Below are 21,032 nucleotides of genomic sequence, written 5' to 3' on the forward strand. Positions count from 1 at the left end.
ACGATCATAATCTCACTTGCTCCTCATGACAACTCTGGAAGGTAGGTACTATAATTATCCCCATTTTACAGATGAGATAACTGAGACAAATAGGTGAACTGACTTGCCTGGGGTTATAGAGCTGGTTAAGTGTTTGAGGCTAGATCTGCATTGAGGTCTTCCAGACTCCCGGGTTCTATCCAGATTTATCACGTGGTTAGCAGAGAAGGGCCAATCATAGAACATCTGCATGTGCTCCAAAATCCGCATGAACATGGCATCAGCCAAGCACTCTGCACATGCCCCTAAAGACTGGACTCGCTGGCCAATCTTCTTGTTATATTAGTTTTTAGGAAAGAATTCCGAGTTCATATGAAGATTAGGTAGGATCCAATGTACTAAAATTCTACCAGTGTACTATGGAAGGTATTCAGTCCTCTCTGCTGTCTCCTGCCTTGAGGAAGGAGTGTACCTAAACACATTCAGGCCTTGTATCCCATCTCACCTGTCTCCATCCTGCCTCAGACTTTCCTTTCTCACATAAGAGGCTAGAAATTTCATCAGTCATGCCCTGTTACAACAGTTAGCTCTCAGGTCCACATCTCCATTTTCTCTGTTATTTATGGAGTTTATGTAAGAAAAAACTAATTCCAATTAATTCTAAAACCTCTGACGTCCCCCGCCCCATACCCAGTTAGGAAATTCCTCACATTCAGAGGTTCAACTCTGAATGTTTAATTTTTTAAATTAATTTAAATTTTATATATTTCCCACTAATCCTTGGCTTCTTTATATTTGGGGCAAAATCAAGACACAGAAAACACTTAGGTAAAAGAATTACTCAGATTGTCATAGTTGCCTGTTACTGTACAGGCTGAGAGGGAAAGAGTAGACCTTTTGGAAGGTCCACTCAGTCAGTAGCTTTCAGTTAGAATTCTCTGTTCTGAGGTCCCTCTTAGGGACTCAGTGGTCTACCTCGATCTTTCCCTTCTCTGACATGTCTCATCTCTTCTTTCAGTTCCTTCTTTTGCCTGTTCCTCCTGGGTTGCCAGTTTTTTCCAGCTCAGCTCATTAAGCTCTGCACAAGGCTAATGATGGATCTCCCTACTTTTTCCTGTCATAGCTCTCTCTCTCTCTCTCTCTCTCTCTCTCTCTCTCTCTCTCTCTCTCTCTCTCTCTCTCCCTCTCTCTCTCTCCCTCCCCCCCATTCTTCTCTCCCTCCCTCTTTCCCCTTTCCCCCACTTTCTCCCTCTTGCTCTTTCCCTTCTCTTTCTTTCCCCCTTCTCCCTCTCCCTCCCTCCTCCCCTCTCTCCCTCCCCCTCCCTCTGTCTTTCCATCCCTTCCTCTGTCCCACCTCCACCCCCTTTCTAACTGCTGATCTCAAACCCCCCTGCCAACTCAAAGATTAATTGCATTCAGGACTGTGAGGGAATGTGAGGGGGACAACCCGGAACTACAAAGCTCAGCATGTGACCCAGTTCTCAGCCCCCTAGTATACAAGGAACAGTAAGAAGCTCTGAAGAATGAACTTCTGAAGACACAGAAGGTGAAACAGTTCCAACGATGCAGAAAAATGGGAGTTGTCAGGAGAGACTGAAGTAGGATGCAGAAAGAGCTAACCCACATGCTTGGATTTTAAAAAAATGAGATATATGCAGAATACTTGAGTACTGGAGTATGTTCAAAAGAGGAGGTAACAGGAAGACTATAATAAAGTCATCAATGAGTCCCAAGCCTTTTTTTCTCCCATAACTCCTAGAGACAAGCCCCACAAAGTTAATGTTTCTTCCACTTTAGTCAGCTCTGGGGTCTTTAGAAAGGAATTCTCCACTCACTCCCCCAAAGTCTGTCTTAAGACAGCAAATTTCCCGTCACTAGAAATCATCATAAAGACACAAGATGTGAAGAATGCTCTAGAAGAGGGCTAGAAGCACTCTGAGGGTTCTCTAGCACTGAGATTCTTTGAAGAAATTGTCCCAGGTGGGGAAAATGGGCTCTGGTTCCTTCTGGCCCTTCATGATGCAGAGACAGTGTTTCATTTCCTGGGCTTACCAGGTCCTCTCTCTGAGGCTGCGTGGTGATAACTTTGCAAGAAATTCTTGTGGAATGGTTGGGGGAATTAAGAGTGGACCTCAGCTCTTTACGAGAGACTTTCTGAAGGAGACCTTCTGATGGTGTCCTTTGTGACCCCTAAATGCCACTTCTGCTAATAGTTCACCAGCTGGGCACTTTAGCCAATGTCCTTTCGGAAAGACTCCTCCTGTGAGAACCCAGGCAGCTAAGTCAACCACATTCTGTCTGTCCACATTCATTCAGTCGTTTGTGAAACCCTTATTAGGCATTTCCTACATGTGGAACACTGAATTAATGACCACATAAATACTGGGATGACCCCACATAGTTGTAGGCCACTATGATCTCTGTCACCTTCAATGTCACTTCATTTTTTTGACAGCTTTGGATGCATCCACTGTATCATCACTTACAACTCCCAGCATAGACCCAGAGCCTGGAGTCTCCACAGGTAGAAATTCAGCAACATTACTACACTGGGCAATGTCCACTGGGTCCCAGCTGGAAGTTGGGGAGAGAATATGATGAAAAGGAAAATTGCCTTAATCCTTAAAAATCACCTCATTCTAAGAAATACTCAACTTGCAAAGAAGGGCAAGCCAGTATCTGAGACTTGGTTTATCATCTTGGGTGGGGGAGAGTGACAGTGGTATGATGTATATTGCAAAGCCCTCCCTCCAAAACACACACACAGACACAGACACAAACAGACACAGAGATAGAAGGGTATTCATTTCTGGCAGCTAATTAAACACCTAATGAAAATATATTCCCATAGGTATTTGAAATGAGCCCATGTGTCCCATGCAAAACCTAAAGATAGGGCATGCTAGACAGAAAGCACTCAGTCTGACGAGTGTTGCTGTAGCAGCCCATTACGCAAATATCTGTTTCCTTCTGTGGTTGCTTAGCACCAGTCCACACTACTTTGAATCCTCCCAAGGGATTATGTGACTAAGTCAAGTTGACCACTTTTCTCTCCCATGCAATAGTTGTCTCCCCAACCTGAAATTTTTCACACTGTGTCTTTATCAATGATTTCCATTCTTCATGATTTCTCCTCAGCTCCTGTGAGAGCCTCTTTCCCTCCAGACACCTCTTCAGCTCCCTCACCATTCTCCACTACCCCAGGTACAAAGGGTGCACCCATCATGCATTACCAGGAGTGTCTTATACTGTTTAACTAGAAGATGGAAGAACAATGGGAGAGGAATAGGCAAGGAAGGTTTGGAAAGGGAAGAGATTTCTTGATATGGATGTCAGTGAGGCCAGGGAATACGAGTTTTCCTTCCAGGACAGAACAGGAGAATCCAAGAAGAGGGTGTCAGTGGGTATATATGTTGGCTGTTTCTAGGGCTCAGGCCTGGGTCTTTTGTTTCCCTCCTCTGTTACAGCTGGTGACTACAACCTGAAACTTTTCAGCCTGAACTTCAGCATCACCAACCTATTGTTCACAGAAGACATGGGTCACCCAGGTTCTGGCATTTTCAATTCCACTGAGAGAACGGTGCAGCGTATGGTGAGACTCCACAGCCCCTGCCCAGCCCCACTCCTGCACAGAGAGCTTCTCCACTGTGGGGGTTGTAAGGCTGGCTGCTCATTCCTCTTCTTCTCTCCTTGACAGTTCAACCCCTTGTTCAAGCAAAGCAGCATTGGTTCCTCCCATGCTGGATGAAAAGTGAATGCACTTAGGAGACCTGAAAATAAAATTTGCAGTCCTGTAATAATCTCCCTTGGTACCCCGGGTTTATATCTAAGGCTCAGGTGGAAAGTGACAAAGGCAGTGTCTCCACCCGGGGTCCATTTCCTCCATTTTCCCATCAGACAATGGTGTCATTTCCATACTCTGCATTCCTGGGTCCTTAGCAAAGTGATCTGCCTCATCTCATGTTGAAATACTTCTCTGCAGGGGGAGGTATGAGGCTGTACATCTCCCCACACAAGTAAGGGGAGATTTTCAGCCATTGTGGACTCACTATCACCCTTTCTCATGTCACTTCATCTCAGTTTGACTGTACCCAATATCTCTCTCACACTAATCTCTCAGCATTAACCTTTGTTTTTTTTCTTTTAAAATGCAAACCTAGTTCAAATACCTAATATTTGAGAATCGCTTAGCACAGTGCCTGGCACATAATAGATACTTGATAAATGTTTATTAAAAAAAAAAAAGAGAGAAACAGGATAGAGTAATGACTGGAGAGCTGGCTTTGTAATCAGGAGGACCTGGGCTGAAGACTCACCTCTGACACCCACTTCAGGGCTCTGAGGAAGTCACAAGGCAACCTTCAGTATACGGGGGAGGGCCAGGCAGAGTCAGCCTCCAAAAGTGGCAGTGAAACTGTGCTCAGGCCCACAAAAACACTTCATTTCAGAGTAAGGAAGAAAAGCTTAGGACCTAGTTGTCACTTGTCTTGGCTAGCCCAGGGGGTAGCAGGTAACCCTGGTAGAGAAGGCTACAGGCCTAGACATAAACCCCAGCAGCAGTAGTCTGGGGCAACAAGCAGAGATGCAGGCCTGCTGTGGGGGGGTGGGAAGCAGGCCCAGACAAGGGCCTCAGTGGTGCTGGCCAGGGGACAGCAGGTCCAGCTGGCCACAGCAGCAGCAGCAGACAGCAGCAGGCAGAGATGCGGGCCCCAACAGCACAGATGGCAGTGGCCAGAGACATGGGCCCAGTGGCAGCAAATAGTGGATCACCTCCAGCAGCAATGGCAGGCCACCGTCCAAAGAGTTCAGTGGTATATTTGGTGGCAAAGGGCAAGCCTCCCCCCACCTCCACAGCTCATTGCTTAGTATAATGTAAAACTGATGGGACTCTCCATCTTCCTGCCAATACAGCACCTAGCTATCATTGTATCATTCTTCCAGAGGGAGGGCTTAGTGGATCAATAGAAGGAAGCTTGCTTTGAAATGGTGAGAAGGGTGAAAATGTCTAACCAGCCCCTACAGAAGAAGAGGATGGTTCCCTCAGAGGCCTCTCATAAGGCAAAGATTCTGTATGCCACCACACTACACCCGTTGGCCATATGCCATAGGGCTCCCAGGGAGGCGGAGGTCACTAAATGGATGAGGGCAATTCTCCCTGCCTTGTGATGAGGATCAATACTACACGACAAGCGTTGTCATCTTTGCTATATCCCTGATGTAGCTGGTCCTGCTCCTGCTTATGGCTACCTTTTTATATACCAGGACCCACTGAACTGGAAAGATGTGCTATCATTCATCACATGATCATTTAGACCCAGGACTGGTCCTTCCTGAGATTCTCCCAGATTCAGTCACTCCTGCAGGGAATGGTTATATCATTTGTTTCATATTGTTATATTTGTGTCTTAGTTTTCCCCCTTTCTGATTTAGTGCTGCTTTCTTGAATTATGGTGGTTAGGGTTAACCAGTAACAGCCCTAAAGTCATCTTAATGGTGGAAGGTCATCTGGAAGACCTTAACAAGGACCTTTCCACCCAGGAGTGGAGGGTGGTAGGAGCAATATAGGCATGCCTTGGAGATATTGTGGGTTCCGTTCCAGACCACTGCGATTAAGAGAATATTGAAATTAAGTGTGTCACATTAATTTTTTGGTTTCCCAGTGCATTTAAAGGTTATGTTTATATTATACTGTAGTCTATTAAGTATGCAACAGTATTATGCCTAAAAAACAATGTACATGCCTTAATTAAAAAATACTTTATTGCTAACAAAATGCTAACCATCAAACGAGCCTTCAGAGAGTTGTAATCTTTTTACTGGTTGTGGGTCTTGCCTCAATGTTGATGGGGGCTGGCTGAGCAGGGTGTTGGTTGGTAAAGGCTGGAGTGACTGTGGTAATTTCTTAAAATTAGACAACAATGAAGTTTGTCCCATCAATTGACTCTTTCACCTGAACACTCAAAGGTCATTGTAGGGTTATTAACTGGCCTAATTTGAACATTGTTGTGTGTCAGAGGACAGGAGGATCCAAGGAAGAGAGAGAGATGGCCTGTTGGTGGAGCCATCAGAACACACACAACATTTATTAAGTTTGCCATCTCATATGGGCATGGTGCATGACGCCCCAAACAATTACAATAGTGACATCAAAGATCACTGATTCCAAATCACCATGACAGCTATAATAATACTGAGGAAGTCTAAAATATTGTGAGAATTACCAAAATGTGACACAGACATCACGTGAGCCCGTGCCACTAGAAAAATGGCTTCCTTGATGCAAAGTTGCTACAAACCTTCAATTTGTAAAAAATGCAATATCTGTGAAGCACAAGAAAGTGGCACACAATAAAATGAGGTCTCCTTGTATCCTAACCTCTCCCCTCAGGCAAGTCAGGCTAGTTTTTCCTGAAAAGGTGTTGAGATATTTTTGACACTTGATTGGTTCACGGTACTAAAGGCTTTTGACATCATTTCCTCACTGCCTGAGTACAATGCAGCCACAAAGAAAGGCCACAAGGGGCACTCCAATGCTCGGCTGGGTAGTTCAAGTGTGTTGAGCCTATACTTTGCTCTACCCGCATGTTCCCTCTTCCCTGACAGCATGGATTAATTTTCATCAAGCTGTACTAGGGACACTTAATAAACATTTTCTTTAAATATTTAAGGCTGATAGTGCAGGGAATCCTGTGGGTTCCCCCCAAAAGTTTATAGAACCAAAGTAGATTATTCCCAAATGGTTTAAGAGGGAAATAAGAATTGTGAAAGCAAAATTTATGGCCTGTACAGCAAAATAAATAGTTAAACAAATAGATAAAAGTTGGCAGAATACAAAACTCCTGAATAGAAATAGAAATATCTTCAGTAGAAAATCTTACCCCTTTAAGTTAGGTGGAGCCAACGTGGAGGAGTAAAGTCAGGGACTCACCTGAGTGCTCCCAAATTCCCCTACAAACAACTTTAAAATAATGTCTCAAAATGAATTCTGGAATAGCAGAAGTAATGAAAGGATAGGGTGAAACCATTTTCCAGCCCAAGAGAACTTGAAAGGACAGCAAGAAAGGTCTGTCTCATTGGGGCAAGAGTAAAGCACAGGACACTACAGGCAACACCCAGGCAAGCCAGCAGCAGGCCTTGGGGGTGACTGAATCGGCAACCGTAGCTTCTGGAATTCTCAGCCCATAAAAGGTAAGGGGGCTAGACAACTGGTCAGAAGGAGATTTGAAGGGATCCTTGGCTGGCACTGGGTGCAGGGCTCTGTTGCATTGCCCATAAGTACTTCCAGGTTGCAGTCCCAGGGTGAAAACAAGCATTAGCACACCAGAACTTGTGGCCCAGGGGAGCAGGGCCCTAGTCACAGTACCAGGGGGAGAAGAGTGCTCACAGACTAGAGCACAGGCCAGGAGAAGGTGAGCACACTTTCCTTGGATCATACCACCTTGAAGGAACTGAAAACTTGCTGGTTTCCAGAACTAGCCTTGAAAACATTAGCACAAAAATAATATAAGCTTGGGACAGTACCGCCTTCATCCCAGGAGCAGAGTCCATCTTTAACATAAAATCAAAAGTCAAGAAATAGGCTGGAAAATGAGCAAACAACAACAAAAAAAGTATCCTGACCATCAAAAGTTACTATGGTGACAGTAATGATCAAAACACAAACTTAGAAGACAAGAATGTCAAAACAGCTACATGCAAAGCATCAAACAAAAATATGAATTGATCTCAGGCAAAAAAAAAAGAATTCCTGAAAAAGTTCAAAAAGGATTTTTAAAATGAAATAAGAAGGGTAGAAGAAAAATTTGGAAAAGAAATGAAAGTGATGCAAGATAATCATGTAAAAAAAGATTCAAGAACTTGGTAAAAGAGGCACTAAAAATGTTGACAAAAATGACACCTTAAAAAACAGAATAGGTCAAATGAGAAAAAGAGGCACAAAAATCAACTGAAGATCTCCTTAAAAAGTAGAATTGGCCAAATGGGAATAGAGGAACAAAAGGTCACTGAAAAAATAATTCCTTAAAAATTAGAATTGGGCAAATGGAAACCAAATGACTTCATGAGACATCACAAATCAAACAAAATGAAAAGAATGAAAAAATAGAAATGTGAAATATTTCACTGGAAAAACAACTGACCTGGAAAATAGATCAAGGAAACACACTGAAGCGATATTGAAAGACCTGAAATCCATGATTTAAAAAAAAAAAGACCTAGACATCATATCTCAAGAAATTATTGAGTAAAACTGCCTTGGTGTCTTAGAATCAGAGGGTAAAACAGACGTTGAAAGAATCCAGCAATCACTTCCTGAAAGAGATCCCCAAATGAAAACTCCCAAGAATATTATGGTCAAATTCCAGGCTTCCCAGGTCAATGAGAAAATACTGCCAGTGGCTAAAAAGAAACAATTCAAATATCGTGGAGCCACAGTCAGGATAGCAGCTTCTACATTAAAGGACTGGAGGGCTTGGATAATGGTGTTCTGGAAGCGAAAGAACCAGGATTACAGCCAAGAATAACCTACCCAGAAAAACTGAGTATAATCTTCTTTAATGAAATAGGGGACTTTCAAGCATTCTGGTGAAGAAATCAGAGCTGAATACAAAATTTAATGTTCAAATACAAATCCTAAGCATGAAAACATAAATAGAAAAGAGAAATCACAAGGGAGTCAATGAGGCTAAACTGTTTACAATCCTACTTGAGAAGATGATACTTGTAACTCATAAGAATTTTATCATTATTAGGGAGTTAGAAGGAGTATACATAGACAAAGGGCATAAGAATGAGTTGAGTATGATGGGATAATATTTAAAAAAGTAAAATTAAAGTGTTAGAAGGAGGACTATGATGGGATATGTAAAAGTGTAAAATTAGGGGGTGAGAAACAGGGATGCACTGGGAGAAGGGAGAAGGGAGAGACAAAGGAGTAAATTATCTCACATGAAAGAGGCACAAAAGAGCTTTTACAGTGCAGGGGAAGAAGGGGGAGAGTAGGGGAGTGGCAGACAACACTTGAACCTTATTCTCATTGGAATTGGTTCAAAGGGTGAATAACATACACACTCAGTTGGGTATAGAAATCTATCTTACCCTAAGGAGTAGTGGAAGGAAAAGGAGACAAAAGAGGGGAGGGTGCTGATAGAAGAGAAAACAGACTGGGGGAGACAGGGGTTAGAAGCAAAACACTTTTGAAATGGGATACAGTCAAAGGAGAGAGAGAGAGAGACAGACATATAAACAGGTGAAAATTGGGTAAAGGAAAATACGCAGTAATCATAACTGAAAAAATTGATAGCAAGTTTCTCTGATACAGGACTTTTTTCTCAAATATTGAGAACTGAGTCAAATCTATAAGAATACAAGTCATTTCCCAACTTGATAAATGGTCAAAGAATATGAATGGACAGTATTCAGAAGAAACAAAAGCTATCAACAGCCATATGAAAAAAAAATGCTCTAAATCACTATTGCTTAGAGAAATGCAAATTAAAACAACTCTGAAGTACCACCTCACACCTATCACATTAGCTAATATGACAGAAAAGAAAAATGAGAAATGTTGGAGGGGATGTGGGAAAATTGAGATAACTAAGGGTCCATTAGGTCTGTAAAAGATCAAAAAAGATGGAAAGAACTCATATGCACAAAAATATTCACAGTAAATCTTTTTTGCGGTAGCAAAGAATTAGAAACTGCTCACCAATTTTGGAATGACTGAACAAATTGTGGTATAAGATTGTAATGGAATACTATTATGCTATAAGAAATCATAAGCAGGATGCTTTCAGAAAAACCTGGGAAGACCAGTATGAACTGCTACAAAGTGAAGTAAACAGAACCAGGAGAGCATTATACAGAATACCAGTACAAAACAACTGTGAATGACTTAGCTATTCTCAGTAATACAATGATCCAAGACAATTCCAAAGGCCTTATGATGAAAAATGTTACCCACCTCCAAGGAAAGAATTGATGGAGTCTGCAAAAAAATGTCTTTATTTCTTGGGATTTTTTTGTCTGTGTTTTCTTTCACAATATGACTAATATGGAAATATGTTTTGCATGAGTGCACATGTATAAACTATATCAAACTGCCTTCTCAAGGAGAGGGGTGGGGAAAGAGGGAGAGAGAGAGTTTGGAATTCAAAAATGTAATTAGAAAAAAATTCGTTAAAAAATCTCACAAAAGAAAAGAACTTGATTGGGAATATAAATACACAGAAATGAATGACATTCTGTTAGAAGAGAAGCAAAAACCAGTAACATTAAAAGAAAACATGATCTCCATACAAGTGACACATTGATCTCAAAGACAGAACAAGTGGAGATCATTTAAGGATTATAGGTCTTCCTGAAGAATACAAGTAAAAAACCGTGAAGACTACAATTCATAAAATAATACAAGAAAAACTTCCCAGAACTTCTGAATACAGAAAACAAAGTACCAATTGAAAGACTCCACAGTTTGCCTACAGAAAGAAACCTTATACAGCAAACTCCAGGACACACAGTGGTTAAATTAAATATTTTTCAATAACAAACAACAAATTCTAGTAATGACCAGGAGAAAGACCACCAAAAACAAAGGAAAAGAAAATTGAACTAGATAAGGCTACTTTGTAGCTACCTGAAGCTGCAAAAGAGAATGGAATAAAGTGTTCCAAAGAGCAAAGAGTAGCACAATGGATAGAAGAGTTGGAGCCAGGAAGACCTGAGTTCAAATCTGCCTTCAGACATTTACTAGTTTTGTGACTCTGGGCAAGTCACCTAACCTCTGTCTGACTCAGTTTCTTCAACTGGAAAATGAGGGTGAAAATAGCACCTACCCACCAGGGTTGTTGTGAGGATTCAATCACATAATATTTGTAAAGCACTTTGCAAACCTTTAAACATTACATTAATATTAGGTATTATTAGCAAAGGAGCTCAACATGAAACCCAAAGTGACATATCCTGCAAACTTAAGCCTAACCATCAAGAAAAAGAAGGAAATTTAATTTGAAAAAAAAAAAGGCATTTGAAGCATCCTCATAAAAAAAAACACCTAGATATGAACAGGTTATTCTCTTGGCAAATACCCAAGACAAGAGAAACATAAGAAAGGTAAATAAATACAGCTACACAGGAAGCAAAATAATGAATGAGCCCAACTCGAGAGACTACTAAAAGGGGAAAAAAAAACCAACCTAGAAATAGAAAGACCTGCGGGGTAAAATATCAACAAATAAAAGCAGAAGAACCATTAAAAGATTTCTTTATAAAAGCACATAAGAAGATAAAGATGAAAATGGAACTTAAACAGAAATGATGGTAGAGAAATGGATCTGAAACACCATGGACCAGACCACACAACCCCCCAATACATCTCGAACAGTCTTCTCTGAGGGACTAGGTTAGAGAGTTGGAACACAACTAAGAAGGGGGAGAAGAGCTAGAAGATATTAAGGAACATGCAATTTACTCTAATCAAGTCAAGGGTAAACACTGAAGGAAAAATAACTCCTGTGGTGTCTCAGGAAGAAGATGCGATATGGAAGAATGGATAGAGTGGCAAAGGGAGAGACCATGTATGAAAAAAGAAAAGGGGAAATCTCAATTCAGTGATAGGAAGGGAACCCACTGAAGGGCACTCCCTTGGGTGTGGAAGGAGAAATATATTCTGTAATGAGATACAGAGGACCTTAAAATATGGGTATAATATATAAGGATTTGGTGCTCAGAGAGGGCATTACCTTGCAGAGAGTGTTTTGCTTTCCTGCCTCAGGAGAAGGGGAATCAGAGATCCTGAGAACAACTGGCACCAGGGGAGGATAAGAAAGGAGATTTTAATTAACTACTTAATTGAGAAGAAAAATGAAGGAAACAATTACGTAATTAGATAAATGAAAGAAAGAAGGAAGGGGGAATTAAAAAGTTAAATAAAACGCCCAAAACTAGAGAAAGAGGGGAAAAGGAGGGGAGAATGAAGGTGAAGGGAAAACAGCCTGTAAAAACAGGGCTGGATTTAAGTAGACTAAACAAAAAATAACTGTAGATAAAGTAATATCTGTAAAGAAAAAAAGAAAAAATCCTAATTCATACAATGCAATGTTAAAGACAAATATTTTAAAATGGACTGAACTCTTTTAACTTTAAATGTCAATGATATAAACAATCCAATAAAACAAGAGAGTGACAGATAAGAATATAAAACCCCACTATGTTTTATTATAGAATAAAAAATGAGGAGTTGAACCAAAATTTACTATGCATTAGGTGGATTAAAAAAAAACAGAAGTTATGTTCATGCTATCAGGCAAAAAAATCCTCACAATATAAAAAAGGAAATGACATTATATTTAAATGGAATATAAACAGCAAATCAATTATCAATATTAAAACATATGCTCCGAATAACAGCATCAAATTAAGAAAGTAAAAAATACCTCAATTACAGGAAGACAAAGACATTAAAATAATAACAGTAGGAAACTTCAATGTTCCTCACTCAGTTTTAAATAAATCTAAAGGAAATATAAACAAAAGGGAAAATACAGAATTGAACAAATTGCTGGAGAAACTGGAGCTAAGAGACTTATAGAATCTTTCAAATGGGACTGCAAAAGAATCTATCTATCTATCTATCTATCTATCTATCTATCTATCTATCTATCTATCTATAATGCATATATGTATGAATGTATCTCTCAGCACCACATAAAACTTCTACCAAAATTGGCCACGTATAAGAGCACAAAGATATTACAAATAAGCTTAAAAAAACATTTCATAAAGATGAACTGTGTCTATTATAATGGAGGGGAGGATATTAAAAGGGCTTGCTCTTTCAGAATCCTAATGTCACAAGAGGTCATAGAAGTAGTCAATAGAGACAGAAGAACCATAAGTACTGTTGTTACATCTTGGAGATGCCATAAGAAAAAAGGGGGAGGAAGAAGGAGAAAGGATACATTAGGGGGAAAAGGATACATTAGGTAACTTATTAACAGTGCCTAATCTGGCTGTGCAGAAGTAAAACCATATGCAAACACAGACCCTGTGAACGAGCTGGTACGATTTGAACCTCAACGTTCATCTAAACCAATCAAAAGAAGGCAGAATACACACACACAAATGCACACACAAAGTTTGGTGTAGGAATGTCTTCAGTTCAATAAGTATGCAGATAGGAACAGGAAGAGGGTAGTCTCAGGGAAGGATTACTCATAAGGTGAACAAACCTTAAATGTCAAAAGGCGATAGTGAAGAAAAGGTTAAAAAAGAAAATAGAAATAAATGGGGGATGAGGAGTATAGAGAAGGAAAAGTATAAGAGAATAAGGATGAAAGGAAATAATTATCATAACTGTGGATGTGAATAGAATGAACTTACCCACAAAAAATGTTTTAGCAGACAGGATTGAAAAGCAAAATCTAATAATATACTGTTTACAAGTAACACGTTTGAAATATAAAGACTCATATAGAGTTCAAGAAAAGAGTTGGAGCAAAAGAGTTGGTTATGCCTCAACTGAAAACAAAAAAGCAGGGGTGGTGATTATGCCTCTGGACAATGCAATGGCAAAAATAGACTAAATTAAAATAGATAAAGAGGAAAACTACATTTTCCAGAAAAGAAACAGACAACGAATCAGTTCCAATATTTAACATATATGCACCAAATGGCATAGCTTCTAGGTACTTAAAAGAAAAAGCTAATTGACTTACAAGGAGAAATACACAATAAAAATATGAGTGGGGGACCTCAATTTATTCCTATGAACCCAAGATTAACCTAATCAAAAAGTAAATAAGAAAGAAGTTAAGAACCAAACAATTTTTAAAAAATTAAATATGATAGGTCTTTGGTTTCTGATGAAGAGAAATAGGAGCATAAATATTTCTAAACTGTCCATAGTACCTTTACAAAAATTGATCATGTCTCTGAACATAAAACCCTCATAAGTGCAGAAAAACAAAAATAATACCCTTATTATTACTGACCATAATACAATAAAAATTATATTAAAGGACTATTAAAAAGTATTAAAGATGAACTGGAGACTAAATAACTCAATCCTAGAGGATTGGTAGGTCAAAGAACAAATCATAAAAATTGCAGATAATTTCATTAAAGGTAATGTCAGCAATGAGACAACATATAAACATTTTTGAGATGCAGCCAAAACAGGTCTTAGAGAGGAAAAGGTATAATTCTAAACACTTTTATTAACAAAAACAGACAGACAGAGAGACAGAAACAAACAGAAAACTGATGAATTTGGAATGCAACTAAAATTCTAGAATACCAACAAATTTTAAAATGAACACAAGTAAAAACCAAAATGGAAATTTTGAAAAAATCAAATAAGAGATTAACAAAATTGAAAGCAAAAAATTGAATTAATAAATAAAACTAAGAGCTATGTAAAAATAGATTAATCATTTGCTAATTTGATTAAGAACAAGAGGAGAATCAAATTACCAGTACCAAAAATGAAAAAGGAGTATTTCTCACAAAGAAGAATGAAAGAAAGAATATTCTTAGAAATATTTTGCCCAACCATATGCCAACAAAACTGGCAACTTTAACAAAATAAATAATATTTACAAAAATATAAAATACCCAAATTGACAGAACAAGAAGTAGAAACTTTAAACAGCCCAATTTCAGAGGAAGAAATTGAACAGGTCATAGATGAGCTTCCAAAGAAAAATAATGCCAGGACTAGATGGATTCACAAGAGAATTCTATCAAACATTCACAGGACAATTAATTCTAATATGACATAAACTATCTGCAAAAATAGCAAAAGAAAGGACCCTACCAAATTCTTTCTATTACTGAGGGATAGCTTAATCAGTTATGATACATAAATGTACTGGAATACTCCTGGACTGTCATAAATGAGAAAACAGATGATTTCAAAGAGCCATGGAAAGATTTCTATGAACTGACACAGAACTTAGTGAGCAGAACCAGAGGAACAATTGATATTAAAACATCAATATATAAAGCATCAGTTTCACAGACTTTTATAAACTGATGAAAAATGAAGTGAGCAGAAACAGGAAAACATTTTATAGAATAGTAACAACACTGTAAAGACAAACAATTTTGAAAGCTATGATTGATAAGAAAGAACTATGATCACTAGTACTAGTCAGTCAATAAATATTTATCAAATACCTTCTAAGTGCCAGGCACAGTGCTAAATGCTAGGGATACACATATATATAAATAAGCTATATGGAGGATAAACAGAAAATAATTAAGAAAGCTAAGGCGCTAAGGAGAGAATGGGCCATATTAAGAGATGTTGCAAAAGTAAAATCGACATGTCTTGGCAACAGCTTGCATGTGGAGGTGAGAGATAGGGAAGGGTCCAAGATAACTCTTAGGTTGGGAGCTTGAGAGATTGGAGGGATGGTGATGCCCTCTACTCCAGAGGTGTCAAACATGCTGGGATAGCTGCAGCCCACAACACTCTTGGGTTTGGCTTGAACCAGATCCAAATGTAACTGGAAAAATTTAACAAAGTAAATTTTTTTTTGGGGGGGATAAATACATTTTTTTCATATAAAAACTTCCTATTCAACTATTTTTTTTGTCTTTCAAACTATTTATTTATTTATTTTTAGTTTTCAACATTCACTTCCACAAGTTTTTGAGTTCCAAATTTTCACCCCATCTCGCGCCTCCCCCAACCCAAGATGGCATGCATTCTGAATATCCCTTCCCCTAGTCTGTCCTCTCTTCTACCTCTCTCCCCTTCTCTTATCCCCTTCCCCTTCTATTTTCCTGTAGGGCAGGATAGACTTCTGTACCCCATTTCCTGTATTTCTTATTTCCCAGCAGCATGTGAAAACATTTTTTTTTAGACATACGTTTTTAAAACTTCAGGTTTCAAATTTTCTCTGTTCCTCCCTCCCTACCCACCCTCACTGAAAAGGCAAGCAACTCAATATAGGTTGTACATGTGAAGTTATGCAAAACACGTCCATAGGAGACATGTTGTGAAAAACTAACTCTATTTCCCTTAATCCTATCCTGCCCTCCCATTTATTCTATTCTTTCTTTTGACCCTGTCCTCCTCAGAAGTATTTACTTCTGATTACCCCTTTCCCAATCTGCCCTCCTCTCTATCATCCCCTGCTCTCTTGTCCCCTTCTCCCCCTATTTTCCTGTAGGGTAAGACAGATTTCCATACCCAATTGAATGTGTATGTTATTCCCTCCTTAAGCCAAATCCTATGAGAATAAGATTCACTCATTCCCTCTCACCTTCCCCGTTTCCCCTCCACTGTAAGAGACTTTTCTTTTCTGTTTTTTTTTTGTGAGATAATTTACCCCATTCTACCTCTCCCTTTTTCTTTCCTATATAATCCTCTCTCATCCCTTAATTTTATTCTCCAGATATGACCCCTTAATCTTCAACTCACCCTGTGCCCTCTATCTATCTATCTATATATACATACATATAATTTTTTTCCTCCAACTACCCTAATACTGACAAAGGTCTCATGAGTTATAAATATCATCTTTCCATGCAGGAATGTAAACAGTTCAATCTTAATAAGTCTCTTATGATTTCTCTTTCCTGTTTACCTCTTCATGTTCCACTTGAGTCCTGTATTTGAAAGTCAAATTTTCTATTCAGCTCTGGTCTTTTCATCAAGAATGCTTGAAAGTCCTCTATTTCACTGAATGACCATTTTTTCCCCTGAAGGATTATACTCAGTTTTGCTGGGTAGGTGATTCTTGGTTGTAATCCTATCTCCTTTGCCCTCCAGAATATTATATTCCATGCCCTGGGGTCCTTTAATGTAGAAGCTGCTAAATCTTGTGTTATCCTGATTGTGTTTCCACAGTACTTGAACTGTTTCCTTCTGGCAGCTTGTAATATTTTCTCCTTGACCTGGGAACTCTGGAATTTGGCTATAATATTCCTAGGAGTTTTCCTTTGGGGATCTCTTTCAGGAGGAGATCTGTGGATTCTTTCAATTTCTATTTTGCCCTCTGGTTCTAATATATCAGGGCAGTTTTCCTTGATAATTTCTTGAAAGATGATGTCTAGGCTCTTTTTTGATCATGGCTTTCAGATAGTCCAATAATTTTTAAATTCTCTCTCCTGGATCTATTTTCCAGGTCAGTTGTTTTTCCAATGAGATATTTCACATTGTTTTCTAATTTTTCATTCTTTTGGATTTGTTCTACTGTGTCGTGATTTCTCATAAAGTCACTATCTTCCAATTGCTCTATTCTAATTTTTAAGGAAGTATTTTCTTCAGTAAGCTTTTGGACTTCCTTTTCCATTTGGCCAATTTTGCTTTTTAGGGCATTCTTCTCCTCATTGGCTTTTTGGACCTCTTTTGCCATTTGGGTTAGGCTATTTTTTAAGGTGTTATTTTCTTCAGTATTTTTTGGGGTCTCCTTGTTGACTTGTTTTTTCATGATTTTCTTGCATCACTCTCAGTTTTTCCTCTACTTCCCTTACTTGCTTCTCAAGATCCCTTTTGAGCTCTTCCAAGGCCTGGGACTGATTCATATTTTTCTTGGAGGCTTTGGATGTAGGAGCTTTGACTTTGTTGTCTTCTTCTGGTTGTATATTTTGATCTTCTTTTTCACCAAAGTAAGATAATATAGTCTGACTCTTTTTGCGCTGCTTGCTCATGATCCCAACCAATTACTTGAGTTTTAAACTCTTTGTTAAGGTACGAATCTGCTTCCAATGTGGAGAATGTACTGTCCAAGCTTCGGGGTTTGTACAGCTGTTTTCAGAGATACTTGTAGGGACCTGTAAATTTTCAGTTCTTCCAAGGTGGTATGATAAGGGGCGAGGTGTTTACTCCTTTTCTGGCCTGTGACTACAAGTACTCCTTTCTGTCCCGTAACTGTGAGGAGGGGTTTCTCTCCACAGCCACTACAAGCTCCACCACACCAGAACTCCTCCTCAACCCAGCACCGCCGCCCAGAACTGTGACCCAGATCCAAACACAGGCAAAGCAAGAGATTCCTGCCTCGGCACTGGCAAAGAGATCCCTGCAATCCCTCTCTGATCAGCCACTGGATTGCCCCTAAGTCTGTGGGCTGGAAGCTCAGGAAGCAGCTGCCCCCCCTCCCCCGGGACATGCTCTTGGGGAATGGGAGCTGAAACCCCGCCTTCCTTTCTCAGCAGTGACAGGAACAGACTTTTCCCACTGACCTTCTAAGTTGTCTTTGGCATTGGTGGATTGAGTCTGGAAACCTCCACAGCTGCCTGAGATTCAGCCCTCTGAGGCCTGCTCCAGGTTCGCTGTGGCATGCGCGCCCACGCCATGCTGCGTTGTGCTCCCAGCCAGGCGTGATACACCTTTCTGATCAATCATCCAGGTTGTCTTGGGCTAGAAATTCGTTTCACTCTGTCTTTTTGTGGGTTCTGCTGCTTCAGAATTTGTTTAGAACCATTTTTTTTATGAGTATTTGGAGGGATTTGGAGGAGAGCTCAAGCAAGTCACTGCTGTCACTCTGCCATCTTGGCTACACCCCAACAAAGTAAATTTTAAAACAACAAAACATGATAACTATTAATATTTGGTTTTCTAGATCAATAGGCAACATGCAAGGATCGTTATGTACCATTATGGCCTGGTATGAATTTGACCCCACTGTTCTATACTAATAGGGAAGGTTGTGGAGACGGGGAAGGTTCGGGGTGTGGAATAATGAGTTCTGTTCTACACATGTTCAATATATCTACTGGACATCTAGGTTGAGCTGTCTGACAGGCAACTGGACATTCAAGATTGGAGGTCAGTTTAGACGGTGTGGACTAGAGAGGATCCAACAAAGAGGACTGAAAAGGTCAGATATTTAGGAAGAGAATCAAGAGAGAGTGGTGTCCCAAAAACCTAGAGAAAAGAGAATATTAGGAAAGAGAGAACGATTAACAGTGTCAAAGGCTGCAGAGAGGTCAAGGAGAATAAGGACTGAGAAAAGGCCATTGAGCTTGGCAATTAAAAGACCATCAGTAACTCTGGAGAAAGCAGCTCTGATAGGATGATGAGGTCATAAGCAGGATTGTAAGGGGTTAAAAGGAAAGTAAAAGGAGAGAAACTGGACGCTCCTCTTGTAGATGGCCTTCTCAAGGAGTTTAGACACAAAGGGCAGAAGAGAAACAGGATGTTAATTAGCAGGAATGGAAGGATCCAGTGAGGGGTTTTTTTTGTTCAAAATGGGAGAGACCTGGACGTGTTTGCTAGCAGTAGGGAATGAGAAAATAAATGAATGAGTGGGAATTGACAGAGGTAGCAATCTGTTGGAGACAGGATGGAATGAGATCTCTTGAACAAGTAGAGGGGTTAGCTTTGGTAAGGAGCAAGGCCACTTCATCATGCAGGACAAGGGTGAAGGAGAAGAACGTGACGTCAAGGTACCTGAGTGATAGAAAATAAGGAAGAGAGAAGAAGAAGGAGCTCTCAGTGAATGGCCTCAATTTTTTCTATAAAATATGAGACAAGGTTCTCAGCTAAGAAGGGGGAAGGAGGATGAAAAGGTTTGGAAGAGTTGTTGTGGAGAGTGGGATAGTGAGTTGATAAGGAAGGTATAGTAGGATTGCCTAAAACCAGGGAGAGCCCAGTCAAGGTTATGTAACATAAATGTGTCCTGGACCCAGTCAGAATGGTTGTGATGATTTTCTCCACCTTCATTAAGCAACACGTGTGTAGAAGTAAAGGTGAAAATTGGTGGATGATGAGAATGATCCAAGGTTGGGCCTTTCACAATTGTTGAAATGATAAGGGGGCTAAGGACTGAAGAGATGAGGACAATGTGGAGTTGAATTGGTTCACCAAGAGGTGAAGATGAGCAAAGGAAGAGAGAGTGGCTTGTACAGGAAAGATGGTCTAGGATACAACTGAGGTGTCAAGGGATTGAAGGTCACAGTATGGACAAAGAACAGGATTTAAGAAAAGAAGACAGAGGAAGAGGTGGAAAATGAATAGATCATGATCAGATAAGGAGATTCTAAAACACAGTGGTGGTGCATTTTTGGGTGATGGCAAGATCAGGGGTAAGATTATTTTTTGTGTGTGGCTGAAGTAGGGTGGAGTAGCTCATGGGACGTGAGTAGGTTGAGGAACTGAGTGGTTAGAGTATCGAAGGGAGCATCAGTATGTATGCTGAAGTCCCCTAATAGGAGGGCAGAAGTTGTGGAAGAGAGAAAATTGTGAGCCACGTACCAAACCTATTTCAGAAAGAAGGGGATGTCTGTAGATAAGAGCTACCAGGATTTTGATCGGGTAGCAGAGATGAAGAGTATGAACCCCAAAAGAGGAGAGGTTACTGAGTGATGGAGGTAGGGAGGGAACCTAGAAAGGTCAATAGGGAGCAAGAAGTATTCCAGAACCCCCAACTTGATGAGGGAGCCAAGGGGAATGAATGAAGATACAGCCAATACTGGAAAGGGTGGGCAGGGAGGCTATGTCGCCATTAAGAAGTCAGGTTTCTGTAATAGACAGAAGATGGAAGGAGTGGGAAAAGAAAAGCAATTAGGAAGAAGGAAGTTTATTGCTTATGGAACAGGTATTCTGGAAGTAGAGGATGGGGTTTTTTGTTTTTCTTTTTGGCTAGGCCATGGGGTCAAGTGACTTGCCTAGGTCACACAGCTAGTAAATGTTATGTATCTGAGGCCGCATTTGAACTCAGGTCCTCCTAAATCTAGGAGCAGTACTCTATCCACTGTGCCACCTAGCTGCCTCTGGAGGATGGTATTTGGTTGGAACTTTGGAGTGGGAGGGTCGAGAAGGACGAGAATAAGGAACTGGGGGGTTTGGATGATGACCCACAAGGATTCAGAATTACTAGGATGTGTAAGGTATGATGAGGTGTGAGAATGTTCCTCACTGAGTGGAAGGTGCTTCTCTTCTTCCCTAAGGATGATGCGGATCGGGCGAAAGACAAGGGCAGCATGAAATGGAAGGTACATGGTCAGATGGAAGGCCCTGTGCACTACTTCTCTCCTTTGGAGATGAGGCACAACAGGGTGAAGCAGCAGAAGAAAGTCCCACCAACTTTCCTCTTCCTCTTTCC

General features: G+C 40.1%; 2 protein-coding genes across 11 annotated transcripts in view; one reads left to right on the plus strand and one right to left on the minus strand.

Moving 5' to 3' along the window:
- The window catches only part of LOC110203896 (mucin-16-like), a 162,953-nt gene that overhangs the window by 141,389 nt on the left and 532 nt on the right, over positions 1-21,032 (plus strand). For 7 of the 10 annotated variants that reach the window (XM_078154188.1, XM_078154194.1, XM_078154195.1 and 4 more), the window contains exon 16: positions 3,447-5,766. The gene's annotated coding sequence lies outside the window, so the exon portion shown is untranslated. Of the gene's footprint in view, positions 1-3,446; positions 5,767-17,883; positions 20,872-21,032 lie in introns of those variants that run through there. The other 3 variants (XM_078154191.1, XM_078154190.1, XM_078154193.1) reach the window with 3 other exon arrangements.
- LOC110204393 (mucin-16-like) overlaps positions 1-21,032 on the minus strand; it is a 148,936-nt gene that overhangs the window by 83,493 nt on the left and 44,411 nt on the right. The gene's annotated exons all lie outside the window — the stretch shown is intronic.

Source organism: Phascolarctos cinereus, unplaced genomic scaffold (genome assembly GCF_003287225.1).
Source record: "Phascolarctos cinereus isolate Bilbo 61053 unplaced genomic scaffold, phaCin_HiC Scaffold_4;HRSCAF=312, whole genome shotgun sequence".
Classification (NCBI taxonomy): Eukaryota; Metazoa; Chordata; class Mammalia; order Diprotodontia; family Phascolarctidae; genus Phascolarctos; species Phascolarctos cinereus.